Consider the following 16437-nt stretch of genomic DNA (forward strand, 5'->3'; position numbering starts at 1 on the left):
TGACCCCTCTAAGAACTCACCCTGTAGGACCTCTCTGAGAGTGGCTTTGGCCAACCTGGACAAGCTCCAGGGCGGGGTCACCTGTCCTTAAGAGGGTTGTGTGACCTCTCTAAGAACTCCTCCTATGTCCTGCTACCAATCAGCATGGGTTTCAAGCCCAAAGGCCCACCCAAAAGGGAAACGTGTACCAATCAGAATAGGAATAGCGGAGGAAGACCCATTGCCACGTGGAAGGTGCTGTCTCATTTGAATAGCGTGCTTTTCAGAAATCACGGAAACGCTGAGTGGAAGCATGGCCTCCTTCGTTACCCGTGTTAGGATTCATTTTAACTCCAAGGGCGTTCAGTCGCCTGAGGAGAAAGCGCTACAACAGCAACAGGTCTGAGGAGGGGGAGGAGGATGTGGGAGCTGCTATGGGGAGTCCTTTGGCCCAGCTGTTAATGGAGATGCTGGAACCTGACCTCGAGACCCAAGAACTCAGGATGCAGACTGATGAGCGGGATGGTAGCCCATCGTCCGCTTCTATGGAGAAAGGCAACCACAGTTCGCTGGAGTTGGGTGAGATGAACAGAGAACACGTTGCTCAAGTAAATAGACTATAAAAAGTGGTGGTCAAGGATGGAATGGAAGGTTCTACCTGGGCTCTCCTGGTGGCCCAGTCACCCGAGCTGTCGGGCTTGATGCTGCTAGTTTAACCTGGGGTGCTTCTTCCTTAACTGGGCAGGTCAGCTCCCTCGCCAAACTTTGCCTTTCTACCAGTGCAACAACCTTGTCGTAAGTGGAGGGTTCGTTCTGGCTTACCCAGGCGCGAAGGTCTGGCGGTAGTCCTCTCATGTTCCAGTCGATGACGAGAACTTCTAGTATCTCCTCCAGACTCCAGGACTCAGCTCATAACCACTTTCCTGCGAGCGAGATGGATGAGGTCATATAATTGGGACCGCGAGGTTTTGTTTTCCTGGTACCTCCACTCATGCTATCGCTGGGCCTGCACTGCGGTCCTTACCCCAGATCTGGCCAGGATCTCTGCTTTCAGCTGGGGGTAGTCTGCCGCAGCCTCTTCAGGCAAATCATAGTAGGCCTTCTGGGCCTCCCCAAACAGGAATGCAGCGAGGAGGCCAGACCACTGTTCTTGGGGCCAAGCCTCCCGCAGGGCTGTCCTCTCAAAGGCCAGGAGGTATGCCTCTACATTATCCTCCCGCATCATTTTCTGCAGCCAATTGCTGGCCCGCATGATCTGCGTCCCATCACGGCCGCGGTTCAGCTCTGTAAGGGCCTTTACCTGGTTTACCAGTTCCGGCAACATAGCCCGGTCTTGAGCAGCCTGGTCCATCAGCAGGCGATTAGTCTCTTGCTGCAGCCGCACGGCCTCCTGTTGGGCACCTGCCTGGACACGGGTAGCCTCCTGCTGACCAGCCGTGGCTTCTATCAGTGCCCACACTACTTCCTCCATTGTGGTGAAAAAAAAAATAAACCCTCTCCCTTTTTCTTTTTCCCCCCAAACACCCTTCTTCTCTGCCATGCTGTGGACACCAGATCCCACGTCTTAGCCCTATAGCACACTTGGCCAGGTTGGCTGTGAGGCCAGCCTGTCTTAGCATGTCCAGAACCGCTGCCACCTTTCCTAAGTGGGTTTCCCAGTCGGGGGGGTGTAAATAATCACATCATCCAGGTATGCCGCTGCATAACTGGTATGAGGCTGTAGGAGCTTCTCCATAAGACACTGGAAGGTGGCAGGTGCCCCATCAGTCCAAAAGGAAGAATAGGATATTGAAACAGACCTCTGGGGTAGAGAATGCCGCCTTTTCTTTCACATCTTACGCAAGGGGAAATCTGCCAGTATCCCTTCGTTAAATCAAGGGTGGTCAAAAATCGGGCACTGCCCAGGCGGTCAACTAACTCATCGATACGGGGTGTGGGGTATGCATTGAATTTGGATATCTCATTCAGTCGGCGAATGTCATTACAAAACCTAGTGGTGCCATCGGGTTTGAGCACCAACACAATCGGGCTTGACCACTGACTGTGGGACTCTTCGATGACTCCCAGCTCCAACATCCTTTTTACCTCTGCCTTGATCTCCTCCCTTTTTGCTGCTGGGACCAGATAGGGCCTTAGAGTTACCTTTTGCCCCAGGGTCTGTGATAATGTGGTGATATGCTTCGGTGGTCCGACCTGGTTTGGTTGAAAACATGTCCTGGTATCGGTTGAACATCTCAGTTACCTCCTTCTTCTGGTTTGGTGTCAGATCAGTGGATATCCTGAGCTGCTCCTGCAGGTTATTTCCCTGGATTGGGGTCTCTTGGGCCACTACACACGCCTCTCGTTGGTGCCAAGGCTTTAAGAGGTTAATGTGATAAATTTGTTCTTGTTTCTGGTGTCCTGGCTGCCACACCTTGTAGGTTATTTCCCCCACAGTTTCAACCACCTCATAGGGCCTCTTCCATTGGGCCAAAAGCTTGATCCCCTGGTTGGAACTGTCGGATTTTTGCCTGGCGATTGTAATGGGTTCGCTGGGCCTCCTGCTCCTTTTCCAAATGTTCCCGTACAATAGGGGTGACCTGGGCTATCTGTTCTGGCATCTGCAACACATGGTCAATTATATTTCTCCCCTCATTGGATTCCTCTTCCCAGATCTCTTTTGTGATATCTAGTATGCCACGGGGGTGGCGTCTGTATAATAATTCAAAGGGGGAAAAACCCAGTTGAGGCCTGAGGTACCTTCCGGATTGCAAACATAAGGTAGGGTAGTAGGGTGTCCCAATCCTTCCCGTCCTGACTTACCACTTTCCTTATGATTGCCTTGAGGTTTCAGTTAAACCTTTCTACCAGCCCATCAGTCTGTGGATGATAGACTGAAGTTCTCAGGGTATGTATATGGAGCAGCGTACAGAGGTCCTTCATTAGCTTCGACATAAATGGGGTAGCTTGGTCTGTTAATATCTCCTTTGGTAGCCCCACTCAGGCAAAGATCGCCACCAGCTCTTTAGCTATCATTTTAGAGGCCGTGTTCCGCAGGGGGACGGCTTCTGGGTAGCGAGTAGCATAATCCAGAACGACAAGTATGTATTGGTGGCTCCAGGCTGTCTTCTCCAGGGGTCCCACTAGATCCATGGCTTTTTGCTCGAAGGGGACCTCTATGATGGGAAGGGGTACTAAAGGTGCCCTCAAGTGGGGACGGGGATTGTGCAGCTGACACTCCAGGCAGGATGCACAGGACCTCCACACTTCTTCATGTACTCCAGGCCAGAAGAATCGTCACAGGACCCATGCCAAGGTCTTCTTTACCCCCAAATGCCCCCCAAAAAGATGACTATGGGCCAGACTTAATACAGCATTCTGGTGTTTTTGAGGTACTAGGATCTGCTGTACCTTCTGCCCCTGTACTGGTGCAACCCGGTATAAGAGATTCTTCTTCATTATGAAGTAGGGTCCTGGTCCCTGGGTTTTCCCTTCCACGGTGATACCATCTATTTCGGTCACCTCCTTCCTAATGTTGTCGTACCTTGGGTCTTCAGCCTGGTCCCGTCCAAAATTTCCTCTCCTGGGGCTAATCTGCCCGAGGTCTAGGGAGCCAGTCTCTGTTGCCTCTCCTGGGTCAGAGGCATTAGGGAGTGTGTCAGACTCGGGTGCTTCTCCCTCCTGGGTGGCCTCCTTTTCAGCTGCTTGGGTCCACCTACCTACGAGAGTGACCCTCTGGCTTTGGGCCAGTATTCGGGTTCCCAAGGCCTTAGCTGCCCTTCTTTCCCTTTTCATCTTTCTACACTGTCTGGGAGTGGAGAACAAATCTGGGGATATTTCAGAGAAGGTTGGGGGTTGATAGTCTACTGTGGATGCCTCACTACTTTCAGGGCTTCCCACTTTCTCAAATTCCCCTACCGGGAGTAAGTCTCCAAACCCTGGGAAGTCCCTCCCTACAGCACCAGGTATGGGAGTTTAGGGACTACACCTGCTGCTACCTCAGAGGTGTTCCCCTGAATCTCGATTTTTTCTGGGATGGTGGGGTTATAACCAACTGTCCCATGAACGCATTTTATCCCCATACGCTTAGCCCACAGCAGCTGACTACGCTTCACGAGCTTACCCGAGACAAGCGTGATAGCACTCCCCAAATCAACCAGTACTGTGGTCTCTACCCTATTTAGCTTCACTGGTCTGGTGTACATATGTGGGGTTAGTGAGACCCCCACAAGGTGGATTAGGAAGCATGGGTCTGCCCAGTTCCCTAGGTTACACAGCATAGGCTCCTCGGCATTGGGACACTGTGCAGCTATGTGTCCCCACTCCCGGCAGGTGTAACGTCTGTATGGAGCTGTAGGCATTCCCCGGTCTCTTGGTTTGGGTAGTCCAACATCACGATCCTCTTCCCCCTCAGTACTCCGACTCTTTGTGGCTTCTGGTGGGTCTTCAGCCCCTCTCTTTTTCTACCTGGGCTCTCCTGGTGGCCCAGTCACCTGAGCTGTCGGGCTTGGTGCTGCTAGCTTAACCTGGGGTGATTCTTCCTTAACTGGGCAGGTCAGCTCCTTCGCCAAACTTTGCCTTTCTACCAGTGCGACAACCTTGTCGTAAGTGGAGGGTTCGTTCTGGCTTACCCAGGCACGAACGTCTGGCGGTAGTCCTCTCATGTACCAGTCAATGACAAGAACTTCTAGTATCTCCTCCGGACTCCGGGACTCAGTTCATAACCACTTTCGTGCGAGATGGATGAGGTCATATAATTGGGACCGCGGGGTTTTGTTTTCCTGGTACCTCCACTCATGCTATCGCTGGGCCTGCACTGCGGTCCTTACCCCAGATCTGGCCAGGATCTCTGCTTTCAGCTGGGGGTAGTCTGCCGCAGCCTCTTCAGGCAAATCATAGTAGGCCTTCTGGGCCTCCCCAAACAGGAATGCAGCGAGGAGGCCAGACCACTGTTCTTGGGGCCAAGCCTCCCGCAGGGCTGTCCTCTCAAAGGCCAGGAGGTATGCCTCTACATCATCCTCCCGCATCATTTTCTGCAGCCAATTGCTGGCCCGCATGATCTGCGTCCCATCACGGCCGCGGTTCAGCTCTGTAAGGGCCTTTACCTAGTTTACCAGTTCCGGCAACATAGCCCGGTCTTGAGCAGCCTGGTCCATCAGCAGGCGATTAGTCTCTTGCTGCAGCCGCACGGCCTCCTGTTGGGCACCTGCCTGGACACGGGTAGCCTCCTGCTGGCCAGCTGTGGCTTGTATCAGTGCCCGCACTACCTCCTCCATTGTGGTGAAAAAAAAAATAAACCCTCTCCCTTTTTCTTTTTCCCCCCAAACACCCTCCTTCTTCTGCCATGCTGTGGACACCAGATCCCACGTCTAAGACCAGTTGTGACAAAGTTCCTCTTCTACCTGGGTGGGTCTTGCACTTATTGGCGGATTTGCTCGCCTTGGAGCTTCATGGCAGCCCTCAGTTTGGCCGTTTTCATGAACCCACAGTCCAGGTCAACTCCTCCTGTGTCTGACCAGGAGTTGGGAGGTTTGGGGGAACCCGGGCCCGCCCTCTAATCCAGGTTCCAGCTCAGGGCCCTGTGGAATGCAGCTGTCGAGAGTGCCTCCTGGAACAGCTGTGCGACAGCTACAACTCCCTGGGCTACTTCCCCATGGCCTCCTCCCAACACCTTCTTTATCCTCACCATAGAACTTTCCTCCTGGTGTCTGATAACGCTTGTACTCCTCAGTCCTCCAACAGTCCACGTTCTCACTCTCAGCTAGTGCCTCTTGCTCCCAGCTCCTTACACACGGACCACAAACTGAAGTGAGCTCCTTTTTAAACGCAGGTGCCCTGATTAGCCTGCCTTAATAGATTCTAGCAGCTTCATGATTGGCTACAGGTGTTCTAATCAGTCTGTCTGTATTAATTGTCTCCAGAAAGTTCCTGGTTGTTCTGGAAGCTTCCCTGTTACCTTACCCAGGGAAAAGGGACCTACTTAACCTGGGGCTAATATCATTTTGTAACCAACTGGTTAGGATATTATTCTCAACTTCCCCATAGGAAAGAGGGTATAAGGGTTTGGTGACATTTCTGGGGGAAGAGGAACTCCAAGTTTTTCTTTTCCCTGGTTCTTTGTTAAATCACTTGGTGGTGTCAGCGCTACTTAACAATTTTCTTAACAAGGTACAAGGGAGAATTTGTGCCTGGGGAGTTTTTAATCTACGCTGGTAGAAATAAGCTTCGGGGGTCTTTCATGAGGGTCCCCACATCTGTACCCTAGAATTCAGAGTGGGGTGGGAACTCTGACACAAGCCATGACAGAAATTATTCAAGGCCTCAGGTGGTAACTGACCACACATCAAGGGGATGCCTAAGTCTCCTTGGTCACTGGAAGCCTGCACTTACGTGGTTCACCATGCCAGACTGAGACTCAGGCCACTCCACGTATGGCTCACTTCAGCCTATTACCCAGGGTGTGACAGCCTGGACTCAGTGGTCACGGTGCCAGAGCAACTACTCGAGTCCCTTCAGTGGCGGCTCAACCCTCAGACAGTGTGCGAGGGATTCCCCTTCAACGGCCCCCAGCCCTCCTTGTCCCTGATAATTGACACGTCAGCTCTGGGTTAGGGCATGCACTTGGAAGACCTCTATACGCTGGACGTATGGTCGCAGGACGAGCTCTCTCTATCTATCAATATCAAGGAGCTGAGGGCGGTGTGACTAGCATGCCAAACCTTTCAAGCCAGCCTACAAGGACACTGCATGGCAGTGATGATGGACAACACACAAACGGGGGGAGCCTATTCCTCTCCCCTATGTCGGGAAGCCCTCCAGCTGTGGGAGTTCTTCATAGCCCACTCCATTCACCTAGACGCATCCTATCTACCAGGAGTTCAGAACGCACTAGCGGACCACCTCAGCAGATCCTTTCACAATCACAAGTGGTCCATCCGGAAGGATACATACACTCCATCTGTTCACCACCTGGAGCAAGAGAAAGTGCCGCTCTGGACGTTCTGTCTTTGCCAACCCCATGGTTCATTGGTTCCTCAAGGGTCTGAAACACCTATATCCTAAGATTAGACAGCCTGTTCCTGTCTGGGACCTTAACTTGGTCCTCTCCAGACTAATGGGGACCCTTTTGGAACCACTGGTGACTTGTCCTTTCCCTACCTGTCGTGGAAGGAAGCCTTCTTAGTCCCCATCACATCAGCAAGGAAGGTGTCTGAGTTAAAGTCCCTTACCTCTGACCCACTTTACACAATCTTCTACAAGGATAAGGTGCAGCTTAGACCTCACCCGACCTTTCTTCCTAAGGCTGTCTCTCATTTCCACACTAGCCAGGACATATTTCTGCCTGTTTTGTACCCTAAGCCTCATGTGAGTAGCTGCAAGCAGATGCTATACTCTCCAGACATCTGGAGGGCACTAGCCTTCTACATTGAGCACAGTAAGCCATTCAAGAAGTCTAACCAGTTGTTTGTCACAGTGGCAGACTGAATGAAAGGGCTCCCAGTCTCATCTGAAAGTATATCCTCCTGGATCATGTCCTGCATCAGCATGTCCTACAAGCTGGCCAAGATTCCAGCCCTGGCACTTATGGCACACTTCAAGAGGGCACAGGCCTCATCAGTGGCGTTCCTGGCCCAGGTCCCAATACAAGAAATTTGCAGGGCTGCAACTTGGTCCTCCGTGCACACCTTCACCTCTCATTATGCCAAAACACTAAGTGACCCTAAACATTGCAGGGACCCCACCATGTATAGAAACTATTACAACCCCAAGGCTGGATATGCCCTTCCTGGTTGTCATGAGGCCCCCGTGCTTTGTGGGATTGGTGTGGGTGGAATATGCCATAGCCTGTTTAGTAAAGCCATACTGCTTTTGAAGAGTGGGCCTAGAGATTATTAAACCCCACATAAAAACTGCTGCTCAAAACATCCCCAGCTATTCTGAAGAAAGTGGGGAATCCATCTACACAGGAGGGATCAGGGCTGATGTACATCAAAAGGAGATGAGAAAGAGAAATGTGTCACACCAGTGATGCATGGATCCCCCAAAAACCTTTGAAAGAAGGACTTTGACACACAGGGCCAGCCATAAACTAATGACCAAGAGGAAACCTGGGAGAAAGAGGAGATGCTCTCCACCTGGTAAAAGAGATATATTTTAATCAAGATGCCTTTTGTTCACTGTGGGTATGAAGAGTGCACCAAGTCCGAACTAGACTAGTTCCACATAGCCCCTATGCAGACCAGCATTGAGAAAAGCATCTACATCAAGATGCCTCCTCTATCAGCCATTATGGAGACTGTCCCCATTGACTTTGTTATAGCAGAGAATGGCATAGGTTATATGATGTAAACATCACACTCCTGTACCTTTGTTGCAAGATTGTAAAGAAGATGGAGCCTCCCTCATCTGCGAGGCCAAGCTGGGTCTGGTGAATTACCACATGGTGTCTATTTTCAATCAGTTGGATATCGTGTTGGGACACCACCTCATAAGCCAAAGCAACAACTGTCACCCTTAAGGGCCTTGATAGAATCGGTGCTCAATTACAGTGATGACACCATCACTACACAATTTTCTGCTGGCCTGTTTTATAACTGCTCTCCTGGACAACATGAAGCAATAGAGCTGGACGGTCAGACTCGAGGGTTTATGAGCTGAACAAAGCTGATGACCAGAGAAGGATGATAGATCTGTGAGGATATTGTTCCAGCTGTGTCAGTATTGTGTTTCCACTCACCCACGTCCCAGGTGCCAAGAAGATCCAAGGGTTTAACTAGCTGTATTGTAAAAAAAGAGATACCTGTTTTTTCAAGAAAAAACTTTTGTTGAATGGCGTGGATGTGAAAATTAAACTACCTTCTGATCAATGGGTGATGTGAATGAAGGCTTTAAATTATGGATTATATCAGTATCCCTTTTTGTGAAATGGGTGACCTCCATCTGCCTCATGCTAAGGACTTACTTACTGCTAATGCTAAATAACCATGTGGGTTTGAAGGCATTTAGCATCCCTGCAGGCAGCAGGATCAGTAACCAGGAGAAACTGTACTTGGGACAGTTACTAAAATGCTTGTCTTAGGGTACGTGATGCCTTTAATGCAAATTACACTAAAAATCCGGTTCACTTTCAACATTACAATATTAATTCTTTGGTCTTGTATGCGAAAGGGGAATAGATACCAGCTAAGCCTCTGCAACCAGACTTTGAGGCCAGAAACTGCAAGAAAGAGTACATAAAACTGGTGCAGACAGCTGGTAAACACATGAAAACTCACTCTCTGTTAATCAACCTGAAGACTTTGCATAGGGTTACACCTTGATTGCCTTTGACCTGTATCCCAACCAGGAATGCGCTGATCACTATTCCCTGATTAAAACCAGGAATCAGCGAGCGTAAGTATGTTTTGCAAAGACTTTGACAGTCACTATTAATAGGATTCTGTATGGGGTTTTATACAACCACATAAGAGATAAATCAGAGAAAAAATGCTGTTTAACTATCTGTGAATATGTACACCATAGAATCATAGAATCATAGAATATCAGGGTTGGAAGGGACCTCAGGAGGTCATCTACTCCAATCCCCTGCTCAAAGCAGGACCAATCCCCAACTAAATCATCCCAGCCAGGGCTTTGTCAAGCCTGACCTTTAAAATATCTAAGGAAGGAGATTCCACCACCTCCCTAGGTAACGCATTCCAGTGTTTCACCACTGCCCTAGTGAAAAAGTTTTTCCTAATAGCCAACCTAAATCTCTGTAACTTGAGACCATGACTCCTTGTTCTGTCATCAGCTACCACTGAGAACAGTCTAGATCCATCCTCTTTGGAACCCCCTTTCACATAGTTGAAAGCAGCTATCAAATCCCCCCTCATTCTTCTCTTCTGAAGACTAAACAATCCCAGTTCCCTCAGCCTCTCCTCAAAAGTCATGTGCTCTAGACCCCTAATCATTTTTGTTGCCCTCCGCTGGACTCTTTCCAATTTTTCCACATCCTTCTTGTAGAGTGGGGCCCAAAACTGGACACAGTACTCCAGAGGAGGCCTCACCAATGTCGAATAGAGGGGAACGATCACGTCCCTCGATCTGCTGGCAATGCCCCTACATATACATCCCAAAATGCCATTGGCCTTCTTGGCAACAAGGGCACACTGTTGACTCATATCCAGCTTCTCGTCCACTGTAACCCCTAGGTCCTTTTCTACAGAACTGCTGCCTAGCCATTCGGTCCCTAGTCTGTAGCGGTGCATGGAATTCTTCCATCCTAAGTGCAGGACTCTGCACTTGTCCTTGTTGAACCTCATCAGATTTCTTTTGGCCCAATCCTCTAATTTGTCTAGATCCTCTAATTTACTCTCTGTATCCTATCCCTACCCTCCAGCGTATCTACCTCTCCACCCAGTTTAGTGTTCATATAACCTGGTTGGCACCTGACCAAAGGAACCAATGGGGACAAAGGATACTTTCAAATCGGGGGTGGAAGGGGGAAGAGAGGCTTTGTTTTGGTTTCTTTGTTAGTTCGCTCTTGGGACTAAGAGGGACCGGACATCAATCCATGTCCTCCAAACCATTCTGAACCAGTCTCTCATATTACAAGTTTCAGAGTAACAGCCGTGTTAGTCTGTATTCGCAAAAAGAAAAGGAGTACTTGTGGTACCATAGAGATTAACCAATTTATTTGAGCATAAGCTTTCGTGAGCTACAGCTCACTTCATCGGATGCATAAAGTGGAAAATACAGTGAGGATGTTTTTATACACACAGACCATGAATAAAAGAAAAAAAAAGTGAGGATGTTTTTATACACACAAAGCATGAAAAAATGGGTGTTTACCACTACGAAAGGTTTTCTCTCCCCCCACCCCACTCTCCTGCTGGTAATAGCTTATGTAAAGTGATCACTCTCCTTACAATGTGTATGATAATCAAGGTGGGCCATTTCCAGCACAAATCCAGGGTTTAACAAGAACGTCTGGGGGGGGGGGTAGGAAAAAACACGGGGAAATAGCTTACCTTGCATAATGACTTAGCCACTTCCTGTCTCTATTCAAGCCTAAGTTAATTGTATCCAATTTGCAAATTAATTCCAATTCAGCAGTCTCTCGTTGGAGTCTGTTTCTGAAGTTTTTTTTTTGTAATATCGCAACTTTCATGTCTGTAATCGCGTGACCAGAGAGATTGAAGTGTTCTCCGACTGGTTTGTGAATGTTATAATTCTTGACATCTGATTTGTGTCCATTTATTCTTTTATGTAGAGACTGTCCAGTTTGACCAATGTACATGGCAGAGGGGCATTGCTGGCACATGATGGCATATATCACATTGGTGGATGTGCAGGTGAATGAGCCTCTGATGGCGTGGCTAATGTGATTAGGTCGTATGATGCTGTCACTTGAATAAATATGTGGACAGAGTTGGCATCGGGCTTTGTTGCAAGGATAGGTTCATGCATGAGTGTTTTTGTTGTGTGGTATGTGGTTGCTGGTGAGTATTTGCTTCAGGTTGGGGAGGGCTGTCTGTAGGCAAGGACTGGCCTGTCTCCCAAGATTTGTGAGAGTGTTGGGTCATCCTTCAGGATAGATTGTAGATCCTTGATGATGCGTTGGAGGGGTTTTAGTTGGGGGCTGAAGGTGATGGCTAGTGGCGTTCTGTTATTTTCTTTTTTAGGCCTGTCCTGTAGTAGGTGACTTCTGGGAACTCTTCTGGCTCTGTCAATCTGTTTCTTCACTTCAGCAGGTGAGTATTGTAGTTGTAAGAATGCTTAATAGAGATCTGGTAGGTGTTTGTCTCTGTCTGAGGGGTTGGAGCAAATGCGGTTGTATCGCAGAGCTTGGCTGTAGACAATGGATTGTGTGGTGTGGTCAGGGTGAAAGCTGGAGGCATGTAGGTAGGAATAGCGGTCAGTAGGTTTCTGGTATAGGGTGGTGTTTATGTGACCATCGCTTATTAGCACCGTAGTGTCCAGGAAGTGGATCTCTTGTGTGGACTGGACCAGGCTGAGGTTGATGGTGGGATGGAAATTGTTGAAATCATGGTGGAATTCCTCAAGGGCTTCTTTTCCATGGGTCCAGATGATGAAGATGTCATCAATATAGCGCAAGTAGAGTAGGGGCGTTAGGGGACAAGAGCTGAGGAAGAAAATAAAAGAACACCACTATCTGTCACCTTCAGCCCCCAACTAAAACTTCTCCAGCACATCAAAGATTTACAATCTATCATGAAAAATGATCCCTCACACTCACAGATCTTGGGAGACAGACCAGTCCTCGCTTACAGACAGCCCTCCCAACGTGAAGCAAATACTCTCCAGCACCCACACACCACACAAGAAAAACACTCACCCAGGAAACTATCCTTGCAACAAAGCCCGATGCCAACTCTGTCCACATATTTATTCAAGAGACACCATCATAGGACCTAATCACATTAGCCACGCCATCACAGAGGCTCGTTCACCTGCACATCTACCAATGTGATATATGCCATCATGTGCCATCAATGCTCCTCTGCCATGTACATTGGCCAAACCAGTCTCTACATAAAAGAATAAACGGACACAAATCTGACATCAGGCATCATAATTTTCAAAAACCGGTAGGAGAACACTTCAACCTAAATGGCTACTCAGTAGAAGATTTAAGGGTGGCAATTCTGCAACAGAAAAGCTTAAAAAACAGACTCCAACTAGAAACTGCTGAGCTTGAATTAATATGCAAACTAGATACCAGTAACTTTCGTTTGAACAGAGACTGGGAGTGGCTGGGTCATTACACATATTGAATCTATTTCCCTAAGTTAAGTATCCTCACACCTTCTTGTCAACTGTCTAAATGGGCCATCTTGATTATCACGACAAAAGTTTTTTTCTCCTGCTGATAATAGCTCATCTTAACTAATTAGCCTTTCACAGTTTGTATAGTAACTTCTAAGTTATCTATATGTGAATATAGATATATCTGTATATCTTACTATATGTTCCATTCTCTGCATCCGATGAAGTGGGCTGTAGCTCACGAAAGCTTACCACAAGTCCTCCTTTTCTTTTTGCAGGTACAGACTAACACCGCTGCTACTCTGAAATCTGTTAGACCTGTTAACCACTGAGCCTTTGGAGACAAAAGCCTCTTTATTGAGGCTTCCTCCCTGCTACTGGCAGGGAATGAGGAGGCGAGACGCCCCAGGAAGCTTTCCCCCACTGCCATTGGGAAATCAGGGGTGGAGGGGATGCAGCCGGCTAGGAACCAAGGAGCCTGTGGGCAGCCAGGCTCCTGGCAGGGAACTGCAAGCAAAGCTGAGAGACCGGGCTTTCAGCTCCCCACACTGCCCCCTTAGCTCGGTGGAAGCAGTGATGGTGAGGATGTACACCACTGACAGAAGGAGGATAGTGTGGCCATGCACCACCATAGTAATTACTGCTGCGACTGTAAGTCGACCTAATATAGGTGGACAAGTTTCTAGTGTAGACATTCTTTTTCTTTCAAACAAACTTCAATATCTTGTAGTTAGCAGGTTGATTTGATCAGTAGAGCTGAATCGTAGATATATAAGGAATTTATGCACCCTCCCCAAACATTCCCCTTTGTGATCTGGAGGTGAAAATTAAATTGTTTTCACAACTGGGATGCTTTTGCCTAATTTTTAGTTAAAATATATTTTCTTGTTTCAATGAAAAACAGACCAGTAGAGACCCTTCCTACAGTATTAAACACTAAGTCACCTTACACAACAATCCTTAATGTTCTGTACCCTCTCCTGACCCTGGGCCTTGCAGATGTCAATTTTTTAAAATTTTAAACAGACTTCTTTCATGCTATAAGTTCTGGTTTGTTTTTAAATAAAAATGGATATAGCACAACCATAATAAACACCCTATAAATACCCAGAGTTTTAAAATGTTTGATTGTTCTTAAAACATATTCTTATTTTATAAATATTGTGGAGGTTTATGAATCCTTGTAACGTTTCAGTTTTGGATTAGACCAAGGGTGGGCAAACTAGGGCTCGGGGGGCGCCCTTCAGACGTTTTAATCTGGGCCTTGAGCTTCTGATGGGTAGCGGGGTCTGGGGCTCGTGGCTTGCCTTGCTCATGGCTCTGTGTGGCTCCTGGAAGCAGCAGCATGTCCCCCCCTCTGGCTCCTATGATTTGGAGCAGCCAGGGGCTCCACACGCTGCCCCTGCCCCAAGTGCTGCCCCTGCAGCTCCCATTGGCCGGGAACCATGAGCAGTCATGGCCCGCCATACAATTTCCATAACCAGATGTGGCCCTCAGGCCAGAAAGTTTGCCCAAAACCTGACTTACATTTCAATTGAATGAACATGAACTACAGGGCAGAGCTTTTACTATCAGAACCAGAAATCTATAGGCCATTTTCAGGAAGGGAATAAAAAGCAAATAAGACACTCATCGGCAAGTGTCCCCCTTCTAGTGTGACAGCTCTGTCACATCACGTGAGTAAAATCTCACACATTAAAAGAGGAAGAGATGAACCTTTCCACATTAAATACCCCTTGGCCTTAGGGAACATGTTGAGAGACAGCAAACTAGGCTGACCAGATGTCCGGTTTTTAAAAGGACAGTCCCATATTTAAGCCCTCCTGCAAGTGTCCTGACTTTTTTTTAACAATGGACAAATTGTCCCATATCTTTTGTCTCTCCCATCAGTTCTGGCAGGACCACTGCTGCTGCTGGCCAGATCTGTGCTTGCCAGCCTCCTGCCCACCAGCGGTGAGTGGGAGGGTCCAGTGGCATACAATGGGGGTGGGGGTGCAAGGCTGGTGAAGATGCAGGGTGCGGAGTCTGTCAGCGCAACCCCCGCAGTGTCTCGTCTCTCAGCCAGCAGCGCTCCGCCCCCGCCATCCCATTTCCAGCCGACACTGGCTGTGCTCTCGAGCTGGTAAGTGTGGGCAGGCGCCATGCAGCGGCCGGTTACATGTTGCCTCTGCTGCCCACCCATTGGCTCTTTGGGTGTGCTTCCGCTTGCTGTCCTCTCCCTGCTTTGCCCCTTTGCCCTCCCACAGCCCTGCTGCTCCTCCATATCCTGCCCCGCCCCCCACGGGCACTTCCTTCTTTCCCCCATTGCCTCTGGCTGGGCCGGCGCCCCGGGAAAACCCAAGACCTTCCGGCGCTGGTCAGGAGGAGCCGAGCCCTGCCTGTGCTAAAGCCCCGCACACTGCTCTCATGGGGAAGCCTCTCTGCCCCTCAGCTAAGCTCTGGAGTGGTGGTGGGAGGAAGCGATGTCCAGCCTGTTCACGACCCAAACCCATGATCCGCAGCAGCCCCTGGGGTAGGGGCCTAGTACCCTTTTCACCTGTGTCTCCCCCTCCCCCTGACCTGGGTCCGGCCCCCAGAGAGCAAGGGGTTGCCCCGTCCACATGGCACTCTCCCCTGCTGAGCCACCTCTCTGGCCAGGTTTGTGGAAGCCCCTACAGTCAGGTTCCCTGGGCCCTGGTGCACAATGCATCCAGAGGGCTGAACCCCTTCCAGTCCGCACTGTAGCCAGGGGACAGGAGGCAGCTGGGTTATGTCAGTGGCCAGCAACAGCGTGGAGGTGTTAGCTGCCTTTCTACACTGCGGGCCAGGAAGGGACTAGCTGCTTCCAACCACATGGGAGGGTGGCGGAAGAGAGATGAGCTCTGCAAAGACATGGGCCAGGTCATCCCTCCCCTCCCCCTCCCCCGCCTCCTCTGCGGCTGGAAGCAACTCCCATCTCTTGCCTCCCACACTGCTGAAAGGCTGCTGCTGGCCACATTCTGGTGTGAACCCTGGCAGAAATCTGGAGAGAGGGGGCATGTGATGCTGTCTGCCCTCCAACGTGTGTTACCTCGGGAAAACGCAGCACCGCGTACAAGGAAGGGCAGGTCAGTCCCGGGGGCCCAGCCAGGCATGGAAGGCAGAGTTTGCCGGGCAGGGAGGGGAGAGTTGATTGGTCACCCCCACGTTTGAGAGAGGTGTACGTGTGTGTGTGTATCACCTATCCCCATGTGTCTGGGGGTAGGAGTATATGTGTCACCCCCCCCCCCCCCCGTGTGAACCCTAAAGCCTTAAAGATAAGGAGGTAAATATAAAGAATCCAGCTACTCAGTATTTCTTTTTAACAGAGGCTCAGTCAACCTGATGTTAATTTGAACATATGTACTGCACAGTTCTGGTTGATTGACTTGCTTGAATATGAGTAATTTTACCAAGTGTCCCGTATTTAGCATAGGGAAATATGGTCACCCTACAGCAAACCATGAATTGTTTCCCTGTGCCTCTTTAACATCCCTCCTATACGTCACATTCTCCTGTGACCACTGTCTAGACAATGGACTCCACTTCCTGAGAGAGCTTGCCTTCAAAAGAGAGACTTCAATTGTGGTGTACTGAGGCCTGTGTTGGAATCAAAACCTATGAGTTTAAGAGCATGTGAATGTTCATGGTCCTGCTTGCAGGCTAGGGGGCTTTTTAGCAAAGCGTGTGAGCAGAGTCAGTCTGAAAAGC

This window comes from Natator depressus, chromosome 22 (assembly GCF_965152275.1).
Source record: "Natator depressus isolate rNatDep1 chromosome 22, rNatDep2.hap1, whole genome shotgun sequence".
In the NCBI taxonomy this organism is placed as follows: Eukaryota; Metazoa; Chordata; order Testudines; family Cheloniidae; genus Natator; species Natator depressus.